At 37.2% G+C, this 13180-nt stretch overlaps 1 long non-coding RNA gene across 2 annotated transcripts in view; it reads left to right on the top strand.

The window, feature by feature from the left end:
* The window catches only part of LOC132686499 (uncharacterized), a 72345-nt gene that overhangs the window by 15330 nt on the left and 43835 nt on the right, over positions 1–13180 (top strand). Inside the window, exon 2 of one of the 2 annotated variants that reach the window (XR_013553208.2) lies at positions 12035–12118. This is a non-coding gene — a long non-coding RNA (uncharacterized LOC132686499). Of the gene's footprint in view, positions 1–7019; positions 12119–13180 lie in introns of those variants that run through there. The other variant, XR_013553207.2, reaches the window with a different exon arrangement.

Genomic DNA, 13180 nt, shown 5'->3' with positions numbered 1-13180 from the left:
ATGACTGGTGTGAACTGTGAACTCTGATGGCACAAAGGACTTGCCCAACACTGTGCTGAGAGATTTGACCAAATTTTAACCTGGATTCCACCTGCACTAGACTATGTTCCTAATGATGACCCCAACTCCCGTGCTGAGTTTTGCTTAAGAAAACACAATGCTGCCAAACCACAATGTGCCCATTCTCTCCACCCACCTTGCCAACCATTTTCAGTAGTTCTCCACTTACCCCCCATTCTGTAATTTTCCATCTACCCCCTTGTCCCTCTTTTGTTCCTCCCTTTTCATGACCCTACATGCCCTTTTTTGTTCCCTCAGGCACCTTTGCCTTAGAGTAGAGCTCAGTTTATATGGAGTCTCCTCTACTGTAGTAGTCTGAATAGCATCTGTCCTGCTGCCTTGAATAAGTGTCCAGCCCAGTTTTGCTTTGACACTGGTTTCTGGTCTGGTATAGAAGGACTTTGGAAGTCATCACTCTATCCTAACAAGTAAAAGTCTGGATAGAATGAAAAATCAGCATCTCTTCTTACATCTATCAGAAAATTGAGGTCACAGGACAAACCATTGCCCCCTAAATGGGAGAGGCAGAAAAGTAGATAGTCACACTTATTGAAGCAGAAACCCATGAGCAGAAGCTTTCATGGGAACCAGTGTTAGAATAGGAAATCTGAACTGAAACTGATGAATCCCTGGAGGCTTAGTGTGGACAGGTCTGAGAATTAAAACCTCCAGTCTTAGGAAGACCCCATATTTTTATAAATTTTATTTCCAGGAGCCCGACCAAGTTCTCTCAGTGAAGATGGGAGAAAAGTCCTATTCTGTTTCAGAGGGAGGAGAAAAGTAATCATTTTGAAACATGCATTCTTTTCTTAATAAATCTTGCTGTCAAGAGAAACTATTTTACTGGAGCCTAAAATACTGGTGGGGATGCAAAATAGTACAGCCACTTTGGGAGAGTGTTTGGTGGTTTCTTACAAAACTAAACATACTTTTATCCAGCAACAGTGTTCTCTGTTATTTACGCAGAGAAGTCAAAAATATTTCCACCTGAAAATCTGCACATGGATGTTTATAGCGGCTTTGTTCATAATTGCCCAAACTTGAAAGCAATCTTTATTTATTTCTGCTTCCTTTCTTTATGGAGATTTGAGTTTCCAACCTCCATCCTTTACTTTTTCTCTGAAGAATTTCTTTTACTATTTCTCGCAGGGCGGGTCTACTGGCAACAAGTTCAGTTTTTGTTTTTCTGATATGGTGTAATTATTCCCTTTTTTTCCCCCAGCGAACATCCATCTCCAGACATAGTTAACAGAATTTTTTTTTCTTATGATTAAGAACGTTTACGATTTTAGCAACTTTCAAATATGCAATGCAGTATTATTAATTCCACTTGTCACGCTGTGCATGGCATCCCCACGACTTACTTGTTATATAAGTGGAAGTTTGTACCTTTTGATCACCTTCACCTGTGTTGTCTACCCTTCGCCTCCACTTCAGCAAGCACCAATCTGTTCTTCGTATCTATGAGCTTGTTTTTTTAAATCTACACATAAGTATGATCAGATGGTATTTGTCTTTCTCTGTCCAACTTATTTCACTTAGCATAATGCCCTCAAGATCCATTCATATTGTTGCAAATGGCAAGATTTCTTTTCTTTTTTTAAACATTTATTTATTTTTGAGAGACAGAAAGAGACAGAGCATGAGTGGAGGAGGAGCACAGAGAGAGGGAGAAACAGAATGGGAAGCAGGTTCCAGGCTCTGAGCTGTCAGCACAGAGCCCAACGTGGGGCTCCAACTCACAAACAGTAAGATCATGACCTGAGCTGAAGTCGGATGCTCAACCTACTGAGCCACCCAGGCACCCCTCTTTTCTTTTTTTCAATGGCTGAATAATACACGATTGTATATATCTTTGCTATATATAAATAATGTTGCAGTGAACATGGGAGCGCAGGTATCTTTTCAAGTTAGTGTTTTTGTTTTTCTTGGTAAGCGGAATTGCTGGATTATATTGTAGTTCTATTTTCAATTTTTTGAGGAACATCCACACTGACTTCCATAATGGCTGCATCAGTTTACATTTCTACCAACAGTGCATGAGGGTTCCCCTTTCTCTGCATCCTCACCAACACTTGTTATTTCTTGTCTTTTTCATGATAGCCATTCCAATTGTTGTGAGGTGATATATCACTGTGGTCTTGATTTACACTATCATTCACTTTATGGGGTGCCTGGGTGGCTCAGTCGGTTGGGCGTCTGACTTCGGCTCACGTCATAATATCACAGTGAGTGAGTTCAAGCCCCGCATCAGGCTCTGTGCTGACAGCTCGGATCCTGGAGCCTGCTTTGGATTCTGTGTTTCCCTCTCTCTCTGTTCCTTCCCCACTAGCACTCTGTCTCTCCCAAAAATAAACATTAAAAAAATTACATTATCATTCGCTTTTGAAGGATAATTTTGCTGATTAAATTATAGTTTGATGGTTGTCTTCTTTTCCTACTTTAAATATTTCATTCTATTGATTTCATGCTTGCATGACTTCTGAGGAGAAGTTTGATGTAATTCCTATCTTTATACCTTCATAGATAAGGAGTTTTGTTTTACTGGCTTCTTTCAAGATTTTCTCTTTGCTTTGTCATTCTGTGATTTGAATTTTTATACCCACATGTAGTGTTTTTGCTATTTATCCTGCTTGCTATTCTCCCAGCTTCTTGGATTTGTGGTTTGGTGTTTGTTATTAATATTAGAAAATTTTCAGCTATTATTACTTTAAATATTTCTTCTGACCCATTCTCTTCTTCTTTTCCTTATGATGTTCCCATTACACATATGCTATAACTTTTCTAATTGTCCCACACTATTTGAATATTATATTCTTTTTAAAAAAATTCTTTCTCTTTGTGTTTCAGTTCAAGTTGAACTGAATAGGAAGTTTCTATTAAACAGTGGGAAGTTTCTATTGACATATCTTCAAGTTCACTTATTCTTTCCTTGGCTGTGTCCAGTTTACTGATAAGCCCATCAGTGACATTCTTCATTTCTGTTGCAAGGCTTGTGACTTCTAGAATTTGCTTTTGATTCTTTCTTAGAGTTTCTATCTCTCTCTCTGCTACATTACCATTCTATTTTTGCATTTTGTTTATTTTTTTCCATTAGAGCCTTAACATATTAATCACAGGAAATTATATTGCTGATTATTCAAAAATCTGTGCCATATTCAAATCTTATTTGGATGCTTGTTTTGTCTCTTCATATATATTTTTTATACTTTTAACATGTGTTGTAATTTTTTTTTTTCAACGTTTTTTTTAATTTATTTTTGGGACAGAGAGAGACATAGCATGAACGGGGGAGGGGCAGAGAGAGAGGGAGACACAGAATTGGAAACAGGCTCCAGGCTCCGAGCCATCAGTCCAGAGCCTGACGCGGGGCTCGAACTCACGGACCGCGAGATCGTGACCTGGCTGAAGTTGGACGCTTAACCGACTGCGCCACCCAGGCGCCCCTGTGTTGTAATTTTTTGATGAAAGCCACACTTAATGTGTCAGGTTAATAGAAGCTGAGATAAATAGGCCTCGCACATGGAGTTTTATGTTACTTTGGCTAGGAGTTGGAGTATGTTAAATGTTTGCTATAGCTATAGTTTCTAGTAGTGCCCTTATGGTTTTCTTCCTCTGTTGTCTTTGGGTTTCCCTAAGAACTGTTTCTCAGATAGAGTCTGTCTTGTAGCCATATCAATTGAAATTCACTATTATTATACTAGAGCCCTGCTGATGTGATGATAAGGTGGGTAGGAGGAGAAATGTTTTTAATCTTATGATTAAATCTCAATCTTTTAGTGTGCCTAAGTTTCTGGGCTGTGACCTTCATAGGTGTTTCTTAGCATTTTTTTTCTCCCTTTAGGTGAAATTGGAAAATAAGGCTCCCAGATAGATGAAGCTCTGATAAAGTAGTTTCTCTTGAATAGAAAGCCTTTGCTATGCGGAATATTCTGGATTTATTAAAATGGATACTTTCCCCCTGCCCCTGCCTGAAATAATAGGATTTTTTCCTTCAGACTTTCACTATGAGAATCTGTCGAGTTCCTGGAAGTAAAACCCACAAAACACTGGGCCCCCACAAATTTGTCACTCATAAACCTAATCCACACTCTTCCTCCAGCAATTGGTCAAAATTACCAATTAAGTTTTCTTATCAGTTTATGGCTCCAGTGGCTTTTGTTCCAGGTAAGCTGGTGTTGATTGTTATTCTCTATATTTGCCTGTCTCTTCAGATTTCAGGATGATCATTCCCTGTTACCTCATTTCTTCAATTGATTTAAGAAAAGTGATCTGCAGTTTGTTCAGCTTTTTCTCTTGTAAAGACAGAAGTGATAGTTTCCAAACTCTTTTCATGTTGGAACTGAAATTAGAAGTCTTTTATTGCATTTAAAAATACATCATGCAGAGGCGTCTGGGAGGCTCAGTAGGTTAAACGTCCGACTTCAGTTCAGGTCATGATCTCCCAGTTCGTGGGTTCAAGCCCTGCGTCAGGCTCTGCACTGACAGCTCAGAGCCTGGAGTCTGTTTCGGATCCTGTGTCTCCCTCTCTCTGCCGCTCCCCCACTCATGCACTTGCACTCTCTCTCTCTATCTCTCTCTCAAAAATAAAAAGACATTAAAAAAATTTAAGAATACATTAGGCAAAGGCTTTTTTTCTCCATGGTATAACCATTTTAGTTAAGGTGTATAGTAATGGGAATTATTAAAAGAGCAAATGGGCTGAAGTGATCTTCAGGAATTGTTACTATCTGTTGAGTTAAAGAGTTTACTTAAAAATAAAACTGGAATTCTTTATTTTCATGAAAAGTATTTTTTGGTCTGAACTCTAGCTATATTTTTGAATAAAATAGTGTCAAATTAAGATAAAAATATCAATACAAACAGCTGATAAGTGTTATATTCCTTATAAATTACCTAGGAGATATGTATATATTTATAATATAGTTCTGTGGATTTTCTTTGGAAGTTTATTTATTTATTTTGAGAGAGGGAAGGGCAGAGAAAAGAAGAAAGGGAATCCCAAGCAGGCTCCGTGCTGTTAGTACAGAGCCTGATGCAGGGCTCAATCCTACGAACTGTGAGATCATGACCTGAACCAAAATCAAGAGTTGAATGCTTAACTGAGTCACCCAGGTGCCCCAGTTCTGTGGATTTTTTTTCTTTAATCAAATGACCCAAGGTTTTGAAGTTCATTTGCCTGTCACTGATTTAAGCACTGTGGATGTACCAGCCTTTAAGTACATTATAATCCAATTGGGAAGCTAAAACTAACACAAAACAGTGAGACACCAAGTGCAACAAACTGAACTGAACAAAGAAATGATAATATCTGTGACTGATTAGAGGTAGGAGATGACGGCTCAAACATGGCTCTGATTTGAAGAGGTATGTGGTTCTGTGAGATATATTTTATTTGCACCATTGCCCACTGGCAGCTCAAAATAGATTTGCAAGCAATGTGTAGCTGGCAAACACTTACCCTAGTGAAATACAGCTGCTCCCCTGAGTCCCATGTGTGCCCCCACCTCGCGAACCCCGTCCATTCCCAGCCCTCCCCACAGTCTCCTGGAACTTCCCTGTGATCAGGAAACTAACAGATTAACAGCTGGTACAACAGGAAGACTCTAGGACTCTGCTCTGGCACCCAAGGTCTTTTGGTTCGTTGATGTTAAAATTTTTGAGTAGAACTTTGTCTCTCTCTCTCTCTCTCAACCTCTCTCTCTCTCTCTCTCTCTTTCTATATATATATATATATACACACAAATCTATATAAATCTATATATATATTTTTTAACTTATCTAGAAGATGACAATATATACACACAAAAAAAGAAATATTGAGTTTATCATTTAGATGCTGAAGAAACCCAATCAGATGGTTGGAAATTTCCAGTGTCATAGCATAGACAAAGTCTTAAACTAAGTGATAGTGACTGCTAACTTCTCCTTAGAAGTGCAGGTCTCAGAATGACCAGGAGTGTGGTGATAAAAAGGATAATGTAAAATCATCTCTCTCGAGTGATGTATACTTGGACCCTGTTTATCATTAAGATGTTGTACAATGCTAAGAAAGAGCATTGGTTTCAACTGAAGGGAAAAATCTATTGGATTTTATTTTTCTTGTATTGTGTAAATCAGGGGTCAGCAAACTACAGTCTATAGACCAAATCTAGCCTGCTGCCTCTTTTTGTAAGTAAAGTTTTCCTGAAACACAGCCATGCCCATTTTTTTTTTACATATTGTCTGTAACTGTTTTTGAGCTATAAAGGAGGAGTTGTGCAGTTACAACAGAGACCATATGGCCTGCAAAGCAACAAACTATTTACTATCTGGTCTTTTACAGAAAAGTTTGGAAACTCCTGGCTTAAATGATGACAACAAACTTTTTAAAGCATCAGACCAAACATGCAACCTGCCCCAGGAAACCTTTAGTAAACAAGTCTTTTCAATTCTTAAGATATTATTTTTGTGAAAGCAATTACCAAAGGTTTAGTTGTCTGTGTTTTGCATTTTTCTCTTATCAAGAAAAGTTGCTATGCATTGCTTTTTTTTAATTTCATTTTTTTTTCTTTTTATACCCTTGCTGCTTGAAAATTCTCCTCCTAGACTAGTTAAATAAAATATTGGAATTCAATGTCATGTCCACAGTTCCTTTTAAATTTCCACTGACACTAAAATGCATTTTGTGTTATGACATTTCTCATAAGAGCTAAGTGTTGGAATAGAAGATAAAATATCAGAAGACATCTAATAACCAGTTTTATCTAGCAGAATCCTGAAGTATTCTCCTGAGTTCAGGAGGTGAATGGATATTCTAGATAATGGAGCAACACTTCAGAGATTTTTATTTTTTCCTTCTTCCTTCTAAAATAAGTATTCACTTCATGAGTTTAAATAACCCTATAAGATTCTCTTGAAAGAAATATTTTAAAAGCTAGAAGCTTTCACTCAATTATACATTAATTTTATTGTTGTCATTTAATAAATGGCGATTTAAAATTAAGAACATTAATACAACTGTGTCCTAGGAAATAATTGAGTTGTACTACAACAGCCCTTTCAAAAAATTAAATTTCCTATCAAATGAGGATCAGTTGGAGTAACCAAATGCATAAGTGCCCTTGATTAATATTTAAGAATCTTTATGAATACATTTGCATTCATATGTATTTTGAAAACACTATGTGAAATTAGTTCTGATTTGAAATAAAGATTTGAGGGAGAGTATTTATATGCTTCCACTTTCACCTTATATTACAACAAAAGGTAGGTTTTTCAATCAAATGAGAAACTCAAATTATTAGAACCATGTGATAAGATTTAAATCCGCTGATTATTTTGCATATCCACTAAATCTAACTTAATTATAATTTCCTTGAATTTTTAATAAACTGTTATAAACGCATATCAGATATTTGTTCAATTATTTTAGTGCAGGGAATTCTGGGTGTTACAGAAACAAAACGTGGTTTATGCCACCAAGGAGTTTATAATCTTAGGAAAAAGATTAAAAATATATATGAAAACAATCATTTACTCATTCAACAAATCTTTAGCCTGTACTTGCTGTGTGATTAGTATTGTCTGGGAGCTAGGCCCGAGGAATGCAGCAGTATACAGAATAATCTTGCTTTCATAAGACGTGATACAGAAAAAGCTGAGTGAAAAAAGCCCTAGAAGTAACAAAACATACTAAGAGAGACTAGAGCAGGAAAAAAATAAAGAATTTTGGCTGTTTAGGATAGGAGTTGAGGTAGAAAAACTTTATGGTAGATGAGGCCAATGAGTTGCATCTAACAGGATGATAGAATTCAACTCCAAAAGGGCATTCTGGGAACTGAGGGGAGAATGGGTCATGGTGCAGAACTCAGAAATTTGTATGTGGTATGTGTAAAGAATAGCAATTATATTAATCACGTTGGCAACTTTGTTTTCCCGTTTCTAATAAAGTTAAATACCTCCTTCACCATGTAGCAATTCCGCTTCTAGGTGTTTACCCAAGAAAAAGGAATGCATATGTTCACAAAAAGAGTCACAAGAAAATTCATATTAGCTGTGTTAGTAATAGTCCAAATTCTCATCAAAAGGAGAATGGATAAACTATGTTATATCTATAATAATAAAAATAAATGAGCTGCTTATACATGCAGCATAAACGTGTGAAATCTTCAGAGATGAATCTCATTAACATGTTGAGCTAAATAAGTCAGACAAAAGAGTATACACTGAATGATTTCATTCAAATGAAGTTCTGGAATAGACAAAATGAATCTATGATGATAGAAATGAGAGTAGTTTTTGCCTCAAGGTATGGGAGTAATTTGTCTGGAAAGGGGGTGTGAGAGAACTTCCAGGTGATGGAATTTTTCTAGCTCTTTATCTGGATGATGGTTATATGAGTGTACACATTCATTGAAATTCATGGAACATTTGTACATTTCACTGCATGCAAATTTTACCTCAGTAAAGTACTGCTAGTATGAGAACAGACTAGTTCAACAGTGATGAGAGTACCCAACACATGGCAACCTAGTGATTTTCATATAATAGCAAAAATTTTAATAAAGAGCATGAAAGTAGTTGTTTATTCCAACTGGTCTTGTTTTATACAATCAAAATAAGAGGCAAGATTAGCTACTGAAAGAAGTGAGGGTTTAAGGAGAGAGAAAAGTTAGGAAGAACTGAATGCGGAAGGAAATTATGACACACTGATAAGATCAGCTAGTGTATTTCTTATGGGGTTTTAATGTCATTGCCAACAGTCATGTAGCCTGATACACTCAGTTGATTAGATCGTGAGGAAATGAGCCCATCTCTGCAAAGACTTGAAAAAAAACAAATTGAGCAGATTAACAAATAAATAAATCATAGACTATTTGACAACAACTTCTTATGTCCACTCTTAATGTTCTACCTGGATATAAATTAGGTTTCATTGCATCTGGTGCCTCTTCTTAATTAATTATGGTGTGGAGTTGTGTCTTATTTCTACTTATTGTATTTCATTCTGTGTCTCATTTTTCAGCTGGTTTCAAAGAAGAGAGTGGAGCAGAAATGATCTTGCTCCTCCGCTTTTAATTGGAAGTCTCCAGAAATACTTTTTCATATTAGCATTTTCTCAGTGCAGGGTGTAGAAGCATGTTGGAGATATTTGTGATATTAACTCATGCTTAGCGTTGCTTATAAAAGATGTTCCTGATAAGTTCTTTAAAATGCCTAGGAGACACCTGGAATGCAGGCTTTGGAGCTGGCCTGATCTATGTGGCCTTCAGAAAATTCTCTTTGTTTCAACTTCCTTGTATGTAAAATGGATATATCTAATAATTACCTGGAGGGTTTCTTTGAAAATTACAACTGATGTATTTAAGGTGGCTATCAGAGTACCTGGAACAATGGTAGGAACACAGCAAATATCAACTATAATTGTTAATTGGTGAGTTTATTGAGGTCTTTTTACAACTACAAAGCTTGACTATTATGCCTACACTCTATAGTCCTTCAGTTTGATTTGGCTTTGGAGATAACTAAAGAGTTAATTTAGTATTTATTATATTTTTTAACAGTACTAAATACATTGTCCTCTTTTTTGACCAGAGAAAGTTATATAATCTAAATCAAGAGTCAGCAAGCTTTTTCCATTTAGAGCCGGGTAGTAAATATTTTTGGCTTCAAGTATCATATAGGTTCTGTGGCATCTACTCATCTCTGTCATTGTAGTGAGAAAGCAGCCACAGAATGTACACAAGAGGGTGGCTACATTCAGTGAGACTTCATTTACCAGAGTAGAAGACAGGCAAGATTTGGGACACAAGTCGCATTTTGATGTTCTGAATTCTGGTAGATTCCATATTACATGGCATTTGTTACTCTTTTGCCTAATAATGATTACTTCCAATGATTTTATTTTATGGAGGAGGCTGCTTATACTTTTTGATGGTGCTTCAAACATGGAGTTATTTTTAATGGTCCTGGAGATGTTGTATATATTCCACCCCCTCCCAGTTTTGTTGAGGTATAATTGACATAATTATAAGATATTTAAAGTATACAATGTGGTGATCAAACATGGAATTTTTAACATTTTGAAAATGTTTATAAAAATATCCCTTACAGATAATTCACTTAAGTAACTCAAAGAAATAATATACAGGAAAAAATCAGTCATGACATAATAGAGAACAGCTTCTCCTACCTCCGTCTAAAATATAACAGTTTGTAAATCATATCCACAGAAAAAAGTTGTGTATCTGTGTAAAATATTGTTTAAAAGTTTAACATACATGAGGTTTTAGGATTTTTCTCTCGTTAAGGACGATTTTCAAGGAAGTTACTTTTCAAGTAGATTTTGGATTCCTAATTGTATTTGGGTCAACCTGAGTCATGAGAATGGAATAAGCCTGGTACCAGACTAGGTGAGGAGAGACCATTCACAGAGCCCTCTGAACAGTCTTGCCTGGCATCCTTGTGCTTGAACTTGAGAAATTCAAGCAGGAATTCAACAGGGAATGCTTATTTAATGTATTACAGGATAGACAATCACCAAGAGATACATTTATATGGTGAGGGAGAAAATCAACATGCAGATACGTAAATGTCTCTCAGGCCATTGCTAGCCTGTTCCCAACCCCTGATTCTCTTAACAATTTATCCCTCAGATAGTGATGCTTGCAATATTGCTTCTGAAGAATTCACCTTGTGTGTTTTCTTTTCATCACAGGGAAATGGAAATGAACCAAGGAGATCTGTGTTTGGGTTGGACTGTGTGGATTGTAGATTGTAGGTTTTTATAAAACCTACCACTGTCACTGTACCTTAGAATAGACTGTGGTGTAAAACTGGAATCCAAGAAGAGAGGAAGTCCTGGGTTTCTCAGATTTATTTAGTTGAAGTGCCATTTGTATGTTTTAATATAGAGTTTTACTCTTTGAATAGATGTGTTTTTAAAATTTCTTTTTTTTTTACATTTTATTTATTAAAAAAAAATTTTTTTAACATTTATTTATTTTTGAGAGACAGAGAGAGACAGCGTGAGCAGGGGAGGGGCAGAGAGAGAGAGTGAGACACAGAATCAGAAGCAGGCTCCAGGCTCCGAGCTGTCACAGAGCTGAGCACAGAGCCTGATGTGGGGCTTGAACCCATGAACCGTGAGATCATGACTTGAGCTGAAGTCGGAAGCTCAACCAACTGAGCCACCCAGGTGCTCCTACATTTTATTTATTTTTGAGAGAAAGAGAGAGACAGAGCACAAGTGGGAGAGAGGCAGAGAGAGAGAGGGAGACGCAGAATCCAAAGTAGGCTCCAGGCTCTGAGCTGTCAGCACAGACCCCGATGTGGGGCTTAAACTCACAAACTGTGAAATCATGACCTGAGCTGAAGTCAGACGCTTAACCAACTGAGCCACTCAGGCATCCCTGAATAGATGTGTTTTGATACTATTTTGGTAACTTCTATAGTGCTGTCCACATAGTAGATTCTCAGTAAACACTTAAGAACTTCCCAGCTGAATAATCTGTAGAGTTATACTATTCATACTTCTAGTAGGCCTATGTGGCCTTATGCTTACTCAGTATACTATCACTGTTAGATTTTAACATATGTCAGGAAGAGATCAAAACTACTATATATAACATGGTCCTATATTTTCTTGTTCAAACATATCTGTGTGGCAACAACCATCGAAGTCTTTTGCAAACGTGACATAACAGCCACGAGAACAGTTTTGAGTGTGTGTTCAGCTTTCAAGAAGAACATAGTTTATTTCTATGTCTAATAAAATGACAGTGTCATCACTCAAAATGCAAAGCATCGATGAGGAGAATTTTCATTATTTAATTCTGACAGACAAGAAAATGTGGTTAGTGATTTATAATTAATGGGAATTGAGACAGTGTCTTGTCATCCCTGAGTTAGTAGAGTAAGGGAGAGCAGGCACATGTTTCCTAAACGGGATCAGTTCTTTCATTTAATATTTGCATGCCTTTTTATGTACCAGGAACTACCCAAGTTGCTGGAGATGATGTTTCGGACAAGATAGAAAAGCGAGCCCCTGGTCCTCATGGAGCCCACATCCTTACAGGTGAGACAGTGGCTACCTGGGCTAGAGGAATCCATGATATCCTGCAATAAGGGACATTTAAGTGAGAACACAAATTTAAAATTTCAGAAAAAAAAAAAGATCTGATGACATTGTCAGAAATTCACAACGAGAGCATAAATCAAGAGCATTAAGCTTTGTGTATATAAATGCTAAGGGATTCCTACATGCTGGGCACTTTGCTGAGTGTTTTATATTCATTAGCTCATTTACGCTTTACAACAGAGCTCTACAGTATGTCTGGTAATCTATACTTTGCAGATGAAAAAAGGCTGTGAGAGGCTGAGTAATTCACCCAAATAACAGCCAATAAGTGGAAGAGCCAGGACTGGAAGTGAATCCGTCTGTCCCCAGCTGTGGTCAGGAGCAGTATGCAGACAGGGAGGCATGTAAACAAGTAAATGCCTCCATCTCAGAATTAGTCTGTTGAGCTCAGAATCTGAAGAGGGCATGTATAAAACTAGAAGGGGTAAGAAATTAAGGACCAATATCTAGAAGAGGCATAGACTTTTAAAGGCATCCTGACCTGAAAATCCTCTAAGAAAGACTAATAAATAGAATAACCTGAAGTTTATGGCAAAGGTTAGAATGTTCAGGTACCACTAGAATGTCACTTCTCTAGAGAGTAGGCTTGATGAGGGCAGGGATTTAATCAGTGCTGTGTCCACCTAAAATGGGGCCAGGGTGCAGCAGGCATACAGAGTCAGCCGTGCAATCCAGCTTCAACACAGCCCCCAGAACCAGGAGTTCTTTCCTGATGGCCTGTGGACCAGATGGAGAAATGTGATTTGACAACTAAAATGACAGCGATTAGATTAATGCATTTATATAAAAATGGATGAAGTTCTCTAGATTTGTCCCATCGGGACCTCTTAGCCTTCCAATCGTCAATTTTTCACAAGTGTTTTCCATAAAGAAACACAGAAATTCATGGCAGCTTCTTGCTTACCCTGGAATTTAGTGTATAGAACATAGCTTGAGATGAGAGGTAAAGGGCACTGTTAGGCTTTGTATATCCCTCCACTCTCCGGCTGCTTATAAAGA

This window comes from Panthera onca, chromosome F1 (genome assembly GCF_046562875.1).
Source record: "Panthera onca isolate mPanOnc1 chromosome F1, mPanOnc1 haplotype 2, whole genome shotgun sequence".
NCBI lineage: Eukaryota > Metazoa > Chordata > Mammalia > Carnivora > Felidae > Panthera > Panthera onca.
This window is presented reverse-complemented; position numbering and strand designations above follow the sequence as displayed.